This window comes from Cynara cardunculus (genome assembly GCF_001531365.2).
Source record: "Cynara cardunculus var. scolymus isolate 2C chromosome LG 7, CcrdV1, whole genome shotgun sequence".
NCBI lineage: Eukaryota > Viridiplantae > Streptophyta > Magnoliopsida > Asterales > Asteraceae > Cynara > Cynara cardunculus.
The window spans coordinates 5212937-5225337 of NC_037534.1; the positions used below are offsets into that span (position 1 = coordinate 5212937).

Here is a 12401-nt window from a genome sequence, read left to right on the forward strand (position 1 = left end):
ACATAATGTTTACTACATTCCGTGCTGTTAACCTCTAAGTAAAATTGCTATCAACATGACTTCCACTAGTATCTGGTAGCAGCTGTTTCATGTAGTACTTAGATTTAGGGGGAAAATTTATCCTTTTTCTTCTTTCCTCTGGTATGAACTCGATTGAGCACTCTGAGAAGCCACGCCTCATGAACCTGGCCAGATAATAATATGTCTCAGATGAAAGTTTACAGTTGAAGATTTCATAAATAGGAGTGCAAAGACAAAAGGTTCAATGGGTTTCAGGATGGAAATATGTTAGATCCCAAAAGTTAATAATAAAATTAATTATTAATCTTGAAATTTTGTATTCAATCCCCTTTTACATATTTCATGTGACTATTGTTGCCCGTCTGAGACAATACTTGAAGGAAACAAAGAAACGGTAACATGATATTTACGTGATTTAGTAATTTGCTTGCTGTTAGGGTCATTATTATTATTATTATATCCTGTAAATTATGATGTCAATAAGAAAACATAGTACACGGGTTGTATGCTGTATTTTCTACATTTCTGGTGCAATAAGTCCCAAAGTGGAAGATTTACCAATCTGCTGTGTGAGTTGTCACCCAGAAAAGCCTTTGCAGTCCAATGAAGGATGCTTTCTTCTCTATGTATTCTGCAAGTTCACAATAAGGTAAGAGATATCAGAGTGGTGCAAACCAATACCCCAAGATACATACATAACTTCCGCCTTGACAGGGTGGTGTTCTGACCGATTGAACTACAATCCCAGGTTGGAACCTTAACTTCTTACGGTTGTCGAGAGATCTCARTCTACTACATCTACTCTACAGGCAATGCAAAGAGTTCACGCCGTTGTATATAGGAACTCTGATATGTTGTAGTAAACAAAATGATATGAACATGACTACTATCTTTCAATTTGTGGGGTTATAGGTATGTCTCTTGTGCTTTCTTAGATGTGTTTTGATGTACGCAGGCAGTTTGTTAGAATGGAACCTTGTCAGATTATTCTTGAAAAGAGCCATTGAGGAGAGAAGAGTGGTTCCAACACATCTAGGGAGTAAAGGGATTGTGTCTAGCTGATGTAAGACTCAACATGCCCCATCCAATAGAAGCTAGACGGAGAAGGTTCATAGTTGTTAAAAGCACGCCTGAGGCGCGCCTAGGCTCTGAGGCTCATAAGGGTCAAGGTCTTGGGGCTTTTATAAAGTTGAGGCTAGGTGTATTCTCGAGGCTCACTAAGACATTGCGCTTTGGCTGAGGCGCCTCGTGAGTTTAGGGTGAGCGTAGGCACGCCTCATAAAGAGTTACTAAATACCTAGTCAAATCCTAATATTAAATAAGTTCTCTTATCTTCTCATCTGCCAGACTTGCTAAAAGAAGAGTTACTAAATAGATGACGTAAGTCAAACCCTAATATTAAATAGTCAGTCCTTCGAACTTCAAACCTCCTTCTCTATAAATACCCGGAACTTGAAACTTCTACGCCACGGCTCACGCTTTAAACCCTTCTCCCTCTATCAAAGCACTGCCGGTTGCTGCATTGGAGGCTTGTACATGCTGCATATATGAGTTGTGTGCAATTTTGTGTGCATATATATATATATATATATATATATATATATATATATATATATATATATAATATACGCACACAAAATTGCACACAACTATATTATTTCGAAAAGATGCGCCTCGCACTCCTGAGATCCGCGCCTCATGCCTGCGCCTCGAGCCTAGGCCCCCGGACCCTTTGTGCCCAAGTGCGCTTGAGCCTTTAACAACTTTGAGACAGTGGCTCTTGGTGTAGAGTCTCTAGGTAGAAGACCCTAACTCTAATAGAGTGCTACCATGTGAGATATGTGGAACATATTCAAAATACTCCCTGAAAGAGTCCTTGAGGAGAGAAAAGAGGTTCAACGTATATAGGAAGTAAAAAGGACCATGTCTAGCTTGTGATGAGACTTCACAGTTGCCTTTTGACATGAACCAACTTCTAGAAATACATCCTACAAGAATGAATTCACTCTTTAGATCTAAAATGAACAAGGACTAGATAGAAAGATCTCTCATATATAAGGCCTTGGAGGTCATTAACGAGCCTAGGTTTGGGGGTAAGATGTATGCAGATTTAACCTATGCTCCAAAAGAGTAGAGCTACTGTTTCCATAATGACTAACAAGTCATACAGATCTATAAAAGACAAGTTTAGTGGTCATGTTATACCAACTAATTTGTCTCCCTGCCCTTGTTGGCGACAACCGGAAGAAAAGGCAATAGCAGCAACCTCCCTGCACTTGTCTTCATGAAACGAAAACAGAGCAGCAGATGCAATGATTTGACACTCTCTCCACAACAACAAATGAATCTAATGCATTAAGTAGCTATGAGATGAACAACCCACGATTAAGTTATTCAACAACGAATTGCTGTGGACACAAAGCACATAAAGGCTAACTAGTGCAAATCTTCTCATCAGTCCACCTGAACAAAGCTCCAGAATCTTCTAGAGGTTTGAGAATTCGTCTTATTGCTGGAAAATCAGCCGGCTTAGCCTTTCTTATTCCTTCATAAAGGTTGCTGAAAGGTATAAAATGTATGTGAAGTAGGAAGAACACTGTCCTTATTGTTGTTGCTGTAAAGAATTAATAGAAGTTTGCACACCTTGCCACCATTGTCCCAATTCCATCGCTTTGAAATAATTCCTTCAATAGCACTCCACCTATATTCCCATCTAGTAGATGAACTCTCTGGACACCTCCCTGGGGTACAGTAAATGTACAGGGTTAGAAGAGTTACGTAAGATCATATGTAACCCTATTAGATTACTCTTTAAAAGAGCTTTTGAGGATAAAAGGGGGTTCCAACATATATTGAAGAGAAATTGTCCAAGAATAGCAGATGCGGGACTCTAACACGCCCCCTCCAACAGAGGCCCGACGGGCATAGATTGTCCCACAGATGGTAGAGCTTGGCTCTTGCACCATATGAGAAAATGTGGAATCCCATTAGATTACTCTCCAAAAAAGCCTTTGAGGATAAAAGTGAGGTTCCAACATATGTTGAAGGGAAATGTCTAAGAATAGCATATGTGAGACTCTAACATGCCCCCTCCAATAAAGACCAGACAGGCATAGATTGTCCCACAGATGGTAGAGTTTGTTCTGATACCATATGAGAAAATGTGGAACCCCATTAGATTACTTTTCGAAAAAGCTCTTGATAAGAAAAGAGATGTTCCAACATATTTCAGATAATTTGTCCAAATACATGCATACAGCTGATATATGACTCTAACAGTAACTATGCCTTTCAAGATAATTGCATCTTTTTCTAGAAGAGTTATTGTATACTACGGATTGTTATTTAATAATACACGCTCAGGGTAGACATCTAACTTGCAGCTCGGGAAATCGGTGTCAATAACACGTGACTTTTAAGAAAACCACAGGATAAAATGCCTTTGTCGAGACCATAAAGAACATCGATGCATATACTTCCAAAAAGATTCAACAACATAGATTAAGTAGGATTCTTCTTCGATTAAGGACTTACTCTGCACACAAAAGCTGCAGCAGCCAACTCCGAGAGATAACCATTTGACCTACTCAGCCTTTCTAGACCACCAATCGCAAAACCATTCCCGTTATCGAAACCAACTCCATTCTGAAACGTAGCACCATAACAGTCTCCAATGGCTTTTACATAATTAGCAGCTACCTCACCGTGCTTGGCTTTTTTGCGTATTAGCTCATCTGCATCTTCAAGACTCAAAAACCTAATAAGACGGTCTGATTCATCTAATATAGGACCATCTATAATGCAAATAAGCTTCTCTGCTTCAAGAGCCAAAGCACAAGCTGTGGCAACTTCATATGTGCTGCATCATTGAAAGCAAGGAGGATTAATAAGCATAACATTTATAGAGATCCGGACAGAAAAAGAGGAAAATTCATAGAATTTTTTTTATAAGATGTCAAAAATGTCTAAATATCATAATATACTATTTTATAGGACTTAAGTTTACAGGACCAGTAAATGATGCATCCTATTTAATGTGTAATAATAAGTTGATAAGACGTTTTTGGGCATAGTTTTTTTTGACACTTTTGAAATAGAACATTGGGTAAACTACAAATTTGGTTCCTGTAGTTTGTGGAAAATGACACTTTTCGTTCTTACATTTTTGGAATTAAAAGATGGCCATCATGGTTTACAAGAAACGCTCAGATTTGGTCTCTCCCTTTTAACGCTCATTAAAAATTTCGTTATATGAGAGGTGTTTTCGTCTTTTGATCGATATTTTTTTGTCTATTACCTAATCAAAATTGAGTTTATGATTTTGGCCAATTGGTTTTTGGTTGGGTAAAAGACAAAAAAATTTGAAAAATGACAATTGCTCCTCATCTAATGATATTTTTAACGGTCGTTATAAAAAGGGACCAAATCCAGACGTTTTCACAAACCATGATGGTTTTCTTGTAATGTAATTCCAAAACTGTAGGGATGAAAATTGTTATTTTCAACAAACCACAGGGCCCAAGTTTGTAGTTTACTCTAAAACATTCATTAGTTTTTTATTACTCATGAAAACAAGTATCCTATAAAAAGATGTGTTCATAGGACACTTAAAAAAGCTAATAAGAAGTTCTATGTCATAAGTGTCCTAAAAATCTTGTTAGGATGCCCAATTACGTTCTAATATCATACTGTAACACTTTTATATAGTAAAGGTACCTATTAGTAAAGCCATATAGCATACTTGCAATTTAATACATCCCCAGAACTCGAATATCCGAGGTTGCTTAAGATCACAATAGAGTCGTTATCCAGCCTTTCACGCATACGCGATACATCTATTTTCTTTACTTCCCCGGTTGCTTCATAATCCACACCTTCGACAACTCCCCTTTTCTGCCAATATATACAATTACAGTAACACAAATAAACCTTAATCTTTAGTGAAGTTCGAAGCTTTGATCTCCTGTGAAACTGGTCTTTACTGGTAATTGAGGTACTGTTAGACCAATGACTGTTTGGTGAGTATGTTGATTGTTTGTACATTGTTTACAACCATATCATAAGTTCAACTACATTATTGTTAAAATAGGGTTTCGGGTGAGGCTCGTATAGAATTTTGGACTGTTTGTTAGACACTTTCCGAAAGTTATTTTTCGACCCTACTAATGCCTTGGGTTTCTGGAAATCCACTTTGGGATAATCCAAAATCTCAAAGCATAAGGGTGGTGCCTGATTGGTTTAAGTTTGGCTCCAAAGGTCAAAAGTACCAGGAGGTCCCAAGTTCAAATCCAAGGAGGAATAAAAATCCCCTTGTGGCCACGGAGGTTCAAATGCGGTGACTCCGGGCTATCTGTAAAGCAGATGGTCTCCCTGAGATTTTCGGCTCGCATAGCGGGTTGGATATCCAGGTTAATCAAAAAAAAAATCTCAAGAAAAAACAAGAGGAAAACATCTAGATTTTGTTGGTCCAACGGTACCCGATTTAGAAAATTGAAAAAAGGTACCCAAAGAAAGAAAGAAAGAAATTACCAGTAGAGCTCATCTTCCGAGGAGGTTAAGGGTTGGTTCAAACCTCACAAAATGTGTGGAGTGTGCGTGTCTAGTCTATTATATATTTGAAAAAAGTACATATTGACCGGTAGTTATTTTGGTGGGTATCAGACAATTACCATCCATTTATTGGTCCTGGGTTCAAGTTTGCTTATACGAGTGCGTTTTCCGAACATCCTAACCTGTATCCTAACTTAATCAAAACTTTTTTAGGGACTGTTTGGTTGGTTTCTCATTAAAGTTCTGTACGGATAAAGCTATCTGTATGCATTAGTCTGTATGGAATGGATGTGTTTTTGTTTGGAAGGTTTTTTTTTCATAGATGGAAGGAACGTGTTTTTTAATTGGGAGGACAAGTTTGAAAAACTTGGTTTTCTGCATAAAATTTCTCCTTAGAAGCTATATCATTAAGTCATTAAGCTGTGAATCTCATTAAACTGTTAACAAACATGCTCTTAGTCTCATATAAATCTCAATTATACCAACCGGCTAATAACACTAAAATCACCAACAATTATTGTAGAGATGAATAAAAAAGAATTGTAATATTCTTTACCTTGGCTGCTAGAAAATTACCGGTAGCAACACTGACGCTATGATGCAACTGCGTGTTGTCTCCATGTCGACGGATGTCGTATAACGAGGGCCCAGGAGATAACTTAGCCTGAATCATGAGACAAATCCTTCCGGCCGAATCCATTGCTGCCTTGAGTGAGTCGGGGTCCGTAATTCTGTATCTCCCAACATACTTGGGCTCACATCCTGCAATAAAACATTCAAAACACCACAAACTCATCAATAGCTAGCCAAAATTCCTTTGATAATGACGCCGTCTGCTCGGTGGCCGCTTATTTTAAATCTTGGCTCCGCCCCTCTACAAGACGGTAGAAAAACTTGTCAACGTTTCACGTAACATTAGACTGGGGACATGGCATAATATGAGTGAGACAAAAATGCAATTTTTCTGTCCCACCGTAAGTAGGTGGAACAGAAATAAGGAAGATGAGACAAGATTAGTAAATTACTAAACTGATCATGTCAAGTTAAAACCCTAAAACTTTCTACAATTCTTTTACCCATTTACCTCACTCTCGTCTGTCCAGTCCAGTTCTAAAATATACCATGAAAAACGAAGGATAGTTGATAGAAAGTCTTAGACATTAAGGGGGTGTTTATAAAAACAACTTATTGACTTATTCTGGTGTGACACCGGTAATAAGCATTTTTGAGTGTTTGGTTAAACAATTTATACCGGTGCCAAATCGGTAATAAGAAGTTTTTGAAGAAGTTAAACCCTTCTAGCTTATAATAAGTTGATATGAACTTTTGTAGAAAAACATAAGTTATTTCAGATAACAATCCCAAACACCCTAAATTGAAGTCATATACTTACCCTTATCTGCTAAAAGCTTGTCAATCTGTACATGTGTCCCTGGAAGGAGGACAAATTTTATCCCAAGGCCTTGAAGAAGGGAGATATCCTGCATGAATTCAATTGCTTGAATAAATGTGTCTTATAATTTATCCTTTTACATGTCGATATCAAGATTTACTCGTGTATTTTCAATGTATAATTTGATCTGATTCCGATATAAATATAGTAACACCTTAATTACTGATATCAAACTTCAAACCAAACTTCCCAAAATGCAGCAAAATACAATAAAGTTTGTCTAAACTTTTATTTTTGTTTAGCGGTTGCTGAATGGTTTGGTGCAGAATGATTAAGAGACTATTATGATATAATGCATAATTAAGTATAATCATTTGATAATTGTTTACAATGAAATTAGGACGTTGAATGGTTAAGGTAGGCCCAAGATACAAAATCATTCGGAGGGTTTTTTTAGAATCATTAAGAGACAGATTTTTTTTTTGCCTAACAAGATTCACCTCTTAATGGTTGTTTGTTTACCTCTTAATAGTTCCATTAAGAGGCAAACTCTGAACCATTAATATAATAAAGAATTTTTTTGTCACTTCGCCATAATTCTTTCGTAAAGCTTTCATAAATGGGTATTCACATCACCATATATAAAAATGCAACTTTATTATATTCATCTATGAAAGAAGATCATTCGTTACTCTTAAAATAAGAACTGAACCAGACTTTATTAATTTGTCTTAGGGGTTGTTTGTTTACCTGTTAATAGTTTTATTAAGAGGCAGTCTCTGAACCGCTAAGAGGTGAATCTTGTTTGGTAAATAAAAGGTCTGTCTCTTAATGGTTTTAGAACCTTCTTAATGATTTTGTATCTTGAGACTCCTTTAACCATTCAACACCCTAATTCTACTCTTAACAATTAACAAACAATTATATTTCATTTTACTTCATATCATAAGAGCCTTTTAATTATTTTGACAACTTAATCATTCTGTATTAAAGCATTCAACAACAGTCAAACAACTAGGGGTGCTCAAAAACCCGACCAACCCGATCAACTCAACCCCAACCCAACGCAAAATAACTCAACCTGAAGCAACCCGATGTCTAATCGAGTTGTAAAATTTTCAAACCGTAGGTGTTGGGTTGATATTGGGTTACTATTATTTGAACCCAACCCAAGCCGATGAATCCGATATCCATTTATTTCTTGAATTTAATATGATTGTTGAATTTCTATTAATATATACACTAGACGATTACATTATCACGTACGCTATTCATATACACATCTTTTCAATCTATTCACATCTCTATATAACTCATTCGTATATATGTTCAATAATTGTAAACATATATATGAAAATTGAGAAAATTAACTGAATGTGATATACGTAAAAAATATGGATAAGTTGTATCAAATGGTTGATGATGAAAAAGAAATTATGAGTATAGAAATAACATGTTCAAGGTTAGAAGAATATTTTAATGTACCAAAGTATCAACCCGACCAACCCGTACGGGTTGAGTTGGGTTAAGATTTTTCAAATCGCAAGCATTGGGTTGGGTTGTTAAAATGTCTTCAACCCGATCAACCCAACCCGTGAACACCCCTACAAACAACCCCTTAATTGTTTTATTAGAGTTTTCATTCTCACTCCGGTCTATCGTGGGATGGAACTAGGGGTGCTCAAAAACCCGATCAACCTGATCAACCCAACCCAACGCAAAATAACCCAACCCGATGTCTAATCGAGTTGCAAAATTGTCAAACCGTAGGTATTGGGTTGATATCGGGTTACTATTTTTTGAACCCAACCCAACCCGATGTATCCGATATCTTTTTTTTCTTGGATTTAATATGATTGTTGAATTTCTATTAATATATACATTGGACAATTACACCATCATGTATGCTTTTCATATACACATATTTTCAATCTATTCATATCTCTATATAACTCATTCAGTAACTGTGAACATATATATGTAAATTAAGAAAATTAACTGAATGTGATATACGTAAGAAATATGAATAAGTTGTATCAAATGGTTGATGATGAAAAAGAAATTATGAGTAGAGAAATAACATATTCAAGGTTAGAAAAATATTTTAATATACCAAAGTATCAACCCGAGCAACCCGTACGGGTTGGGTTGGATTAAGATTTTTCCAAACCGCAAACATTGGGTTGGATTGTTCAAATATCTTCAACTCGATCAACCCAACCCATGAACGCCCCTAGATGGAACATAGCATAAATGGTTTATACCATGCTTTGTAATGTTATCATTTATTTTTTATATTTAATGTTATTTATTTATGCTATATTATTAAAGAATTTAGATTTTACATTTTAAAAACTTTTAATTTCTTTAGAATACAAGTATTTTAGCATTGTGTACAAATCAATAATGCGACAAGAATTTAGATTTCAGTTTCTTTAATGTTTATAATTTTTCTTTTCTGTAAACAATAAACGGTTTTTCTATACGAATCATTCAAATTGTGGAAATATATTGATTTATCTTAATTTTTAAAAATCGAATTTATATTAAATACAATTAATTTTTTAGTTTAAAAAATTATATAAAAACAAGTATTTTGTTTTTTTACTTAGATATTCACGTTAATATTTTTTTTTTCAATTTTTAATTCGGTTTTCAAATTATCAATCTATGTTCACATATGAATATATTCCATCCAGTTTAGTATATGATATCAAAGCACTCCATAAAACAGACTAAGGGATCGTTTACCAAGCACTTACCCGGGAAGTGTTTACCGGTAAAATTTAACATTATTATTTACTTACCGGGTAAGATTTTAGTCCACAAAAACGACATCGTATACAACAAGTTACCCGGTAAGCGCTTATGGTGGTGAGAGTCGTCGCCCTCACTTATTGGATAAGATTCTTGGTCTTTACCATATTCATGCGGTGAGGTAATGTTACTTGATAAGTACTTATCTGGGTAAGTGTTTGGTAAACGCCCCTAATAGTCGATATAATACTCTCGTTCTCTCATATGACATCACATATAATATACATTTGGTAGGTGGTTAATACTCAGTAGAGGAAGTCCAACCTAAAACCACTTCTAATTTTTTTAATAAAATATTAATTGATTATAATTATATACCAGGCCGTGCCGGGTGGACTTGTCCAAATTTCTTTTTCATTGCCTCAGTCCATCCATTAATTTGGACAGTCCCGTTTCAGCCCGCTCATATATTTTTAAAATGGTTGTCCAAACCCCTTTTTTCTAACGAAAGTCAAACGGGCCGTACCCATGAACAACTCTGTTTATATGTGTTTATGGCCTTTCATCGACCTGTGTAAAAAATCGTATCTATAACATACCTCAGTGTGTCTCTAATTTTTGTCAACAAACAATAATAATATTTCTCATCATTTGTGCCTTCGATGTGTAATTCAGTTGGCAAATTAACAAGCGGACTCCCCAAAACCTCGAAAAACAAATCGTATACTTGGACCTTGGTTCTAGATACTTACCAATTTCATATTCTCATTCGATTATATGTTTGTGATTTTTTAGCAGATGAACATAACAATAACCGAAAATCTTATCCTCTAAGAAAAAAGTAAAGATCGAGAGTTTTACTCAATAAGTGAAAATGATGACTCTTACCGGTAAACATTTACCGGGTTGAAGACCTTACCAACAATCCATTTTAATGATCGAGAATGTTACATGATAAAGTGAGTGAGATTGATGCATGTTCCCAGATAAGCATTTGATAAATGTTACTTAAATTAAGTTTAGGGGTTGTTTGTTTACCTCAAGAGACAACTTCTGAATCGTTAAGAGGTGAATCTTGTTTGTCAAAAAAAGAGTCTGTCTTTTAATGGTTCTAAAACTCTCTGAATGATTTTGTATCTTGGATCTTCCTTAACCATTAAGAGCCCTAATTTTATTGTACATAATTACCAAACAATTATATTTTATTTTGCACTATATCCTCAGAGCCTCTTAATCATTCTGACCACTTAACCATTCTGCACCAAACCATTCAGCAATTATTAAACAGCCTCATATTTTTATCGAACATGAAATTTTAATAAATATTTTATTGTTATTTAAAAAAGAAATTAATTACCTCAAGAATGGCTCCCAAATGAGTGCTCTCAATAACTTCAGCGCAGATGACAACTACAAATATGCGTCCTCTGTAAGCCTCAAAGTACGGCCAAGCTTCCCTCATCATCTCCACCTTCTTCCGTCCACGGTCGCCGTCGCCGCCGCCTCCTTCGCCGGTGTTCGTACAACAATGATCGTATCTTCTACAATATTCGTCATTAACCTTACAATTCAATACCAATTTCGTCCAGATCTTACCGATACCAAACCCTCTCAAAGCTCTACCACCGCATTCCGCCGTATTCCACCAGGAATCGCGGTGTCGGAGTGGAAAATAGGGGTTCGATTTGGACACAAACATGATAAGGAGGCGATGATGGAATGAAATCGAAGAATCGGTGTATAAATGCTGAATGATTTGAGTTGATGTTGATTGTGATGGGTGGACAGAAAACGCAGCGAAACGTTTTGTTTAGTGGGATTGAAAGTGAGAGGACATGAATTGGGGGCAGATTCAGCCATTAGGCTCTAAATTCCACCGTCTGTGTTGCATCTTGGTGATATGGACGTCTTAACCCCACCGAACAAATTTTTCATAAAATTATTCTAAATATATTTTAAAGATTTTGTTGGTATGATTTACGGTATGGGGTTTGTTAGAATAAAGTTTCAGGTGGTGATATTTAGCGGTGCGTATGGGTTGGGTTGATCGGGTTGAAGACATTTGAACAATTCAATCTAATGTTTGTGGTTCGAAAAAATCTTAATCCAACCAAAACCAAACCAAAGTGCAACCCAACCAAACCCGTACGGGTTGGTCGGGTTGATACTTTGATATATTAATTTTTTTTTTCTAACTTTGAATATGTTATTTCTTTACTCATAATTTTTTTTTCATCATCAACTATTTGATACAACTTATCCATATTTCTTACGTATATCACATTTAGTTAATTTTCTCAATTTACATCTATATGTTCACAGTTACTGAACATATATATGAATGAGTTATATAGAGATATGAATAGATTGAAAATATGTGTATATGAAAAACATACATGATAGTGTAATTGTCTAATGTATATATTAATAGAAATTCAAGAATCATATTAAATCCAAAAAATAAAAAGATATCGGGTTCATCAGGTTGGGTTGGGTTGAGTTCAAATAATAGTAACCCAATATCAACCAACTACCTATGGTTTGACAATTTTACAACTCGATTAGACATCGGGTTGCTTCGGGTTGGGTTATTTCACGTTGGGTCGGGTTGGTCGGATTTTTGAGCAACCCTAGTGATATTATTTGACTATAAGAAATAAAGATATAGCTGTTTTTTTTT

At 35.6% G+C, this 12401-nt stretch overlaps 1 pseudogene; it reads right to left on the minus strand.

Annotated features, from left to right (window-relative positions):
• Positions 1-14: 14 nt before the first annotated feature.
• Positions 15-11465, minus strand: LOC112515534 (annotated as a pseudogene).
• Between the last annotated feature and the right edge of the window lie 936 nt (positions 11466-12401).